This window comes from Rhineura floridana, chromosome 22 (genome assembly GCF_030035675.1).
Source record: "Rhineura floridana isolate rRhiFlo1 chromosome 22, rRhiFlo1.hap2, whole genome shotgun sequence".
Lineage (NCBI taxonomy): Eukaryota > Metazoa > Chordata > Lepidosauria > Squamata > Rhineuridae > Rhineura > Rhineura floridana.
The window spans coordinates 20,444,620-20,451,978 of record NC_084501.1 but is presented as its reverse complement, the minus strand read 5'-3'; the positions used below and the strand labels follow the sequence as shown (position 1 = coordinate 20,451,978).

At 60.4% G+C, this 7,359-nt stretch overlaps 1 protein-coding gene across 2 annotated transcripts in view; it reads left to right on the top strand.

Annotated features, from left to right (window-relative positions):
- The first annotated feature begins 4,489 nt into the window (after positions 1-4,489).
- PEAR1 (platelet endothelial aggregation receptor 1) overlaps positions 4,490-7,359 on the top strand; it is a 39,166-nt gene continuing 36,296 nt past the window's right edge. For both annotated transcript variants that reach the window (XM_061606186.1, XM_061606185.1), the window contains exon 1: positions 4,490-6,675. The gene's annotated coding sequence lies outside the window, so the exon portion shown is untranslated. The remainder of the gene's footprint in view (positions 6,676-7,359) is intronic.

Sequence of the window (7,359 nt, the reverse complement as noted above, 5' to 3'; positions counted from 1 at the left end):
TTCCGGCGCTGGGGGTGAGAGGGGAGGGCGCCAAGGCCGCCCTCGCACCCCTCTCCGGGGGTCATAAATGGGCCGGGTGCGCCCACCTCTCGGAGGGGCACACGTGGGGGGCTGTGTCTTTCTCTGAGAGAGGAGAAGAGGCCTCGGTCAGTGGGGAGCGCCTGTGGGTGGGTGCTCCGCTTGCAGGCAGGAAACCTGGGAACTGTAGTTTGTTAAGGGTGCTGGGAACTGTAGCTCTCTGCGGGGTAAGCTACAGTTCCCAGGATCCTTGCTTTAAATAAGCTTGGAATGGGGGGGTCGGTGGGTGCGAAGGACCTTGTGAGCATCAACATGCCAGCCAGTAGTTTCCTCCTCATGGAATCCAGAGTTGCCTTTCCTGGGGAAAATCTGGTACGTGTCAAAAACAAACCCAAAGAAAGGCCTGTTGCCGCTGCTGCGCGCGTGACACCTCAGCGCCCCAGTGGAAGGGCCGAGATTGCCTAGCCATCCGGACAAGTAGCCGCTGAGAGCCCGCGCGATCTCCTGGATGTGCGCTGTGCCTCCCTCTCACGACCCCCGCCGCCGCCAAGGGTGTTGGGGCTCCTGCCCCCACTTGCATCCAGACGGTCCTCCACTTTTTTCCGGGATAGTGATCATCAAAAGAGCGCCAAAGGACGGCGGACACCTCTCCCTCTCCGGGCCCTCCTATCCATCTCCGGTGTGGCGAGCGGCTCTGGCGTCTCCCTCCCACGGACAAGGCTAATGCCCTCAGGGTCAGGCCAAGAGATTGTTGGGCGAGATCTAAATGAGACCTCGCTGTGCCTCCTTCCCCCAGGTTAGGCACGGAGCGAGACTGAACCCTGAACCCAGGTAGGAAGGATAATACATACACAAATACTTTGATCAAAGGTTCTATCAGCGCCAGGCTACCACAGACAGGCAACCACGGTGAGACAGACAACTTTATTCAGAACTCCTCGGTGCTATATAGGACTTTGTGTAAAGTAAATAATAAACATCAAAGACGCACATATAGGTAGTAAATGCGAAAGAGTTACATGGAGTACTTCCTTCAAGGATAGACGAGGATATCACATTCTATTCATTCTCCTGTCAAGCTAGCCATGTCTCCCCAAATGAGGAGGGCTGGGCAGCGCGGGGGGGGCATTGATGGTTCTGTCAGAGGAGTCGATGAGGCCAGCGGCGGGAGGGGGACGGGCAAGATCACGGCCGTTTCCATTGCATTGCCCCCGCTCCCCCCCCCCCGCTGCACATGGGCTGCCTTTGCTGCCCGCCGTCTCCAGGCTCCTCTGGGCTGTCTGGGCCGGCCTTGCCTGCTGGGCCTTGCGCTCCCGGCCCCCAGCCCGCCCCCCGTCAAGCCCGCCTCTGCAGAGGATCTTTCCATCCTTCTGGCTAGGGAAGCGGAGGGGGCACAGCCAGGAGCGGGCTGTCGCTGCTCTCGTCTCTTTCAGGAAGGAAAATGGCTAATGAACAGCCGTGGCAGGGGGGGGACGCTCAAGGGCGCTGCTAATGCACCTATTGGCAAGAGGGCTGGAAAATGGCGGGGGGGGCTGTTTGCTTTCGGTTGCAGTTACAGTTGGCACTCGGCAAGCTGAGACTGGGGGGCCTTTTCCAAGCCGCAGGCCGCCCTCTCCCACCCACCGTGGTTCTGCGGGGAGAGGGGGGGCAGACTACTGGGGGGGCTTCCTCCCGTGTTGCAGACGGCATCTCCCGGATCCCAGCGCCTCGTGTCCTCGCCAGGTGCTTCGACTAGCCCCTTATTTAACTAGGAGTGAGGAAGGCAGGCAGGGAGGGAAGGAACACGCCTCCGCCTGCTGCGGCCACTCCGTTTGGGGGTCGAAACGGGCTTGGCCCGGCCATGGAGCCCAGGCGGGTCAGGGTCACTGCCTCGGCTGTGCTGCTGGCCCAAGGCATTGTGATGCCTGGCCCCGACGGCTCCCCAAGGCCAGCCTTAAAGCAGAGCGAGCGCGAGCCTTGCCGCAGCCCCCCTCCCCAAATCCTTGACTGCGAAGCGGGCTCTGCGCTTGGAGGGGCCAGCAAGGAGTGGGCGGGAGGGGCATCTGCCCGGGAAGGGACTCCGCAGGGCAAAGGCATGGAAAGGGGCGCCTGCGTGTATGGGGGGGGGGGGTCTTCGGGAAAGGCTCCTTCGTCGCTTTCCTCCAGCTCGCCAGAAGCCTCTGCGAAGTCCGGCCTCTCTCCAGTGCTGCCGCCGCCGCCCGAGCCCCCGCGTCCATCACAGCCGCTACTCCTGCTTGCGAGGAAGGGAGGGAGGGGGGGCACGCTGGAATGTGGAAATCGAGACCAGGGAGCAGTCCGGAGCATCAGAAAGAGGCAGTTCCTGGGGCCCGACATCCCTCCAGGCAGCCGGCGCAGTGCTGACCACGACGAGGACAACGGCGCAGGCAGACCTCCCGCTCGGCCCCGGTGCGCGACGCGGATGCCCGGTGGGGGTGGGGTGGGCAGCGGAGAGTGGGGCGGCGTCTAGAGCCTCCCAAAGGCCCACCGCAAAGCGACGAAGACAAGCAAGAGGGCTGCTGGCCCACCTGGCAGGGCTGGGAGTTGGATGCCTGCCGGGCAGCGGCGTTTCAGGCGGCCTTTGCAGCCCAGGCGTCGCCGTCATGGTCTTTACTGACCCTCATGCGGCCAAATGCTAATTTCCCAGCACGGAGAACATGACGGCACTGAAACGCAAGAACAAAAGAAGTGGCCCTTTCTCCATTCCGGGGAGCATCGCCTACACTGACCGGCAGCGGCTCTCCGAGTGTCAGACAGCCGTCTTTCCCAGCCCTGCCCGGAGATGCCTCTGGGGACCAAACCTGGGATCTACCGCAACTCTTCTGCAGCCCTTCCCCTAAAACCGGAGCAAGACTCCAGTCCTCATTGTTCTGAACTGAGCCGATTTGAACGGAACCACGGAGGGTGCCTTAGAATGAGCAGGGCGGCGCCCCCTGGAGGGATGGACTCTGCCTCCCCACCCCTCGGGCAGGAGGGGGCTGCTGAGAGGGGAGCTGGCGCTGGGCCTCGGCCTGCAGGGTCCCACCCAGCGGGGTCAGAGGGAGGTGTGCCACTCGCCGCCCGCGCCCGCAGCCCGGGAGGGGGCTTCTGGGGCCACACAACTGCAGGCTCGCCCCTTCTCCGCCCGCCCGTGCCGTGGCCTGCATTCCTTGGCCGGACTCCAGGCGAGGCCTTCGGGTCTTGCGCCCTTTTAGCCTCGCGACAAAGGCCAGCTCCTGTCACCGTCGGACCTGGTGGCGAGCGGCCGGCAGTCAATGCGGGGAGGAGGGCGGAGGCTGAGCTGCAGGGCTCTCTTGGACCATCAGCGCCCCTCGGGACCGGGAAGGGCCTCCACCCACGGCTCCTCTGCTCCGGACCGAGGCGCCGCCCGGCGCACCCCACGCCTCTCGCCCCTGTCCCGTCCGACGCAGGACGAAATGGCGCAGCCCCGATCCGGAGCGGGTGCTCTGGGGCAAAAGGGCGCCGAGGAGCCCGGGGCGGGCAGGACGCCGCCCAGAATCTCCGGGCTTCGGGAGTTTGGGGACAGTGGGGAAGGAGACGGCTCCGCTCCACCCGCGCCACGCCCGCCTCCTTCCCTCGGAGCCGAGAGCAGCGGAGAGCCGGGTTCCGTCTTCCCCTGGCGGCGGCGGCGGCAGCGAGGATGGGCACAGCTCCTGCCAGGCGGCGCTACGGCGGGCGCAGAACTCTTCCTGAGCTCAAGGGCCGCATTCCCTCGTGGCCAGCGTTCCGGGGGCTACATGCCAGCCGCGGGGGCAGCGGCAAAAGTGGGCGGAAACCGCGCGCAACCGATGCAGTCGCTCATAATTTTTAGACTGATGTTTTGTATTATATTGTATTTTATTGTATCTATGTTCACCGTCCAGAGAGCTATTGCTAGTCGGGCGGTATATAAGTTTTAAAAATAAATAAATAAATAAATTCATAGATGCGGTTTTCATATGGCGGGGGGGGGAGAGGGAGCGGTGGCTTCCAGCAGACCTTCAGGGCAGCCCTTGTGGCTAGCTGCTCCCACTTTGCACGTGGGCGAGGCGAGCGGGGGCTTGACGACCACCCTGGCCTATCAGAACTGCGGGGGGGGGTCCATTCTTAGGATGGGACCTTCTAAGCTGGGCGCCGCAGCAGGACTGTGTCAGGGGTGCAGTGCGGGTGGGTGAGAAGAGAGGAGCACACGCATGCGCAGTGGAAGCCCCGATTCCCCGCCCTCCACCGAGTGAGAGCATCGCCTTCTTCGGCCCCGAGAGTTGCGCAGCCGCCACGAGGGGGCGCCCGAGCGATACAGAGAGCGAGCCCCGCCCACGCACCCACCCTGTCCGGCCGCCAGAGGGCGCCGCTCTCCACACATTCTCAGCGATTTGGAGCTCGGGCGGGAACAGCGGGTCTTCGTCGTGCGCGTGATGACGTCGCAGACGAAACCGCGCCTGCCGCAGCGTATTGGTTGCTCTGCCCTGCGCATGCGCTCTTTTGCCCCGCGCGTGGACGGAGAGAGCTGCCTCCGCTGCCATTTTACTTTTGACGCTCAGAGGGGCGCCCCTTCCCGGCAGACTATTCCAGGAGCAGAGTTATGAAACGGGTAGAGCGGGCCACCCGCGGGCGAGGACGGGTTCGCCGTGACTAAGGACTTTTCCTCGTTCCTCCGAATCCGGGGTTTTATCGGAGCTAAGATGGAGCAGCAAGAAAGCGCGTCTCTTCCTCCCACCCAAATGCGATCCTACATGGCAGGGCTGCCGTAAGCCCTTGTCAGGCACAGCCCTCCTCCAACCCGCAGTAGAGCATAATAAAGCTGGAGGGCTACACAGCCGGGTTGTTGTATGCGAGTCCCTCAGCCTCCCTACCCCAGCCTGCAGTATTGACCCTGAACTACATTGCAGGGCTGTTGTAAGCCACTTTCGTCCTCTCCACCTTTTTGAGAGGAGAAGAAATTCACACAAAGAGCCGACTTAGGAGAAGCAGCAGCAGCAGAATCTCCCGCTTTTGCTGCTGGGGGTGCCCCTTTGGGGACTGAGGACCCAGTCGCAGCTGTGGCGAGACCCTGCGTTTCTCCATTGGTCTCAAAGGGCAGGTCCCTCATTCCTGCAATTGGAGGGAAGGGGTGCGGGGTAGAGAGAGGCTTAAAAGGGGCTCCTCAAATGGGAACAGGAAACTGCCTGTCAGAAGAGCCAGAGGAGGCCTTCTCTGACCTTGCTATTCTGTTATTTTCAGACTAAACAAATTCCTCCCCACCATCAGTAGGATCTCACGGATGGGGGTGGAGAAGCATGCCCCCCGGCCCCCAAAGTCCTGGACCTTTGAATCTCATTGGTGGTGGGGAGGCAGAGCCTCTGCCTCAAGGCCCATTGCTCTACCCCTCACCCCACACATGTGAAGGAGTTGGGGGGACCAAGCGCCCCCTTTACTTGGCTGTGCACAACGCAGGAGCCCCCAGGGAGGACTGTCAGTTTCCAGCCCTAGTGTGTTTTTTTGGGGGGGTCTTCTCCTGCCCTCCCCTTCCCTGCATACATACATACATTGATTAGTTGCTTGTTACCAAAAGGCAGCGCCTTCCCATCTATTATGAGAGAGGCCATTGCTGCTCCGATTTTACAGACAGAAAAAACTGAGGCTAAGAACCTGCACCTCTTTTACCAGGCAACCTGCAGTGGCTCTTGTAAAGACACTCTCGGCCCCGGCCCCTGCACTCCCCCCCACCTTCACTCCGGCCTTCTCACTGTTTTGTCATTGGTTTGCCCTGTTAGCCTCCCTGGCCCCCTTTGCCTCTCCACACACACACCCTCCATCCCGCACAAGACCAGCTGTGCCTTCCGCAGGGAGAACAGTCCCATTTCCCCTTCTCGTGCTTGTATTTGGTGCCCTGGTTTCTGCAGACTTTGTGTGTGCTGATGTGTTGAAAACACTTATTGTAAAATCAACCAATCAGTATAATCAAAGTGGCATCCATCCAGTCTGGAGCATCCTCTGAACGCTTCCCCCAAACACCCAAGTGCTGAGCCAGGATATTTGCCTGCCGCCGTCTTCTCGGAGGGTCCTGGGAACTTTGGTGAACAAACAAGGCTGAAGCGGATTCCTCGTTCCCAGCGGGGTCTTGCTTTGCAGTTCCTGGATAAGGAGCGGGAAGGGGGGTAGCCTCCCTCCCCCCACCCGTACCCCATCATCATCGCCTTTGGGCCACCCCCCAGATTGTGTGTTCAGACACTGCTGGTTGTCTGGCAACTTCTCCTTTAGAGCTATTTTCTCAGTGCATATTTGGTGTGTTCCAAACAATCTTGTTTTCTTGCCAAGAAAAAAGTGCATTTTTATTATTCCCTTCAAAGCCCTCTGCTGAGTTTCCTTGTCAAAACTTCCTGAGGGCGGACAGCAGATCCCAACCCCTTCCTGCCTCTCTCTCTCTCTCTCTCACCCCCCCATCCCGCCTTCTCTCACGCACACTTCATCTTCTCTTACTTCCACTTAAGCCCCAGAGCCACCCAGCACAGATTGGGGAGAAAGAGAGAACAGGGGGTGTCATTCACCCTTTCTGGTTAGGAGCAGGGTGTGACGCTTGGATTCTGTCCAGGTTTCTTTGCCCTCCTTGTGTTTTCCTGCGTGAGAAGCAGCGAGGTAGAGGAGGTGGTTCTCATTCCTCAGACGTGGAGGATTCTTTGGCTGACCCTTGACAAGGACCAGGTAAGTTCCAGGCGGGCTGGGGCGCTTTGTGGATAGCAGTGGGTCCTCACAGACTCTCTTCTGCGTGGACCAAGGCCAGCCTCTGCCAGGGCGGCTGCTCACCCGCCAGGCCAGAGCACTGTGCCCAGGGAGGAGGAGCCTGTGGCTAGTGGGGGAGGCCTTGTAGCCCGGCCAGAGTGACCTCTTGAGCACCTAAGGCTGGCTCTGCCCACCATAGGAGGCTTCTCTCTTGTCAAGGGCTGACTGTTTCCCCTCCCGGGAATTAGGCACAACCAGGGTCCTCTTACTGAGAAGAAAATTCCTCCTGGGTGGTCTCTCTTGCGATGGAGAGGGCTGTGCCTGGTGGTGACACACACAGGTGCAGCGGAAGCCCTTTTGGCTGTGGCAGGCCGGAGAGGGAGACTGGAAAGGCCATGGCAGGAGTAGCTTTTACTTCCAGCCACCTGAAGTGCTACTGCAAGTGGGATTGATGGGTGGCAGGGAGGGGCTCTCGCCAGAATAGACTATTTAAGAGTTGTTATGCTTATGTTTTGAAAACGGTGAGCGGCATTGGGCTTCTCTGATGGAAGCTTAGAAAATCCACTTTGGCACCCCTGGGTTTGCATGCCACGGCCATCCTCACACTGGTTGTCTTCTACAGAAATTCTGAAGATTTTGCATCGACCGTCTCCCTGGTTTTAAACG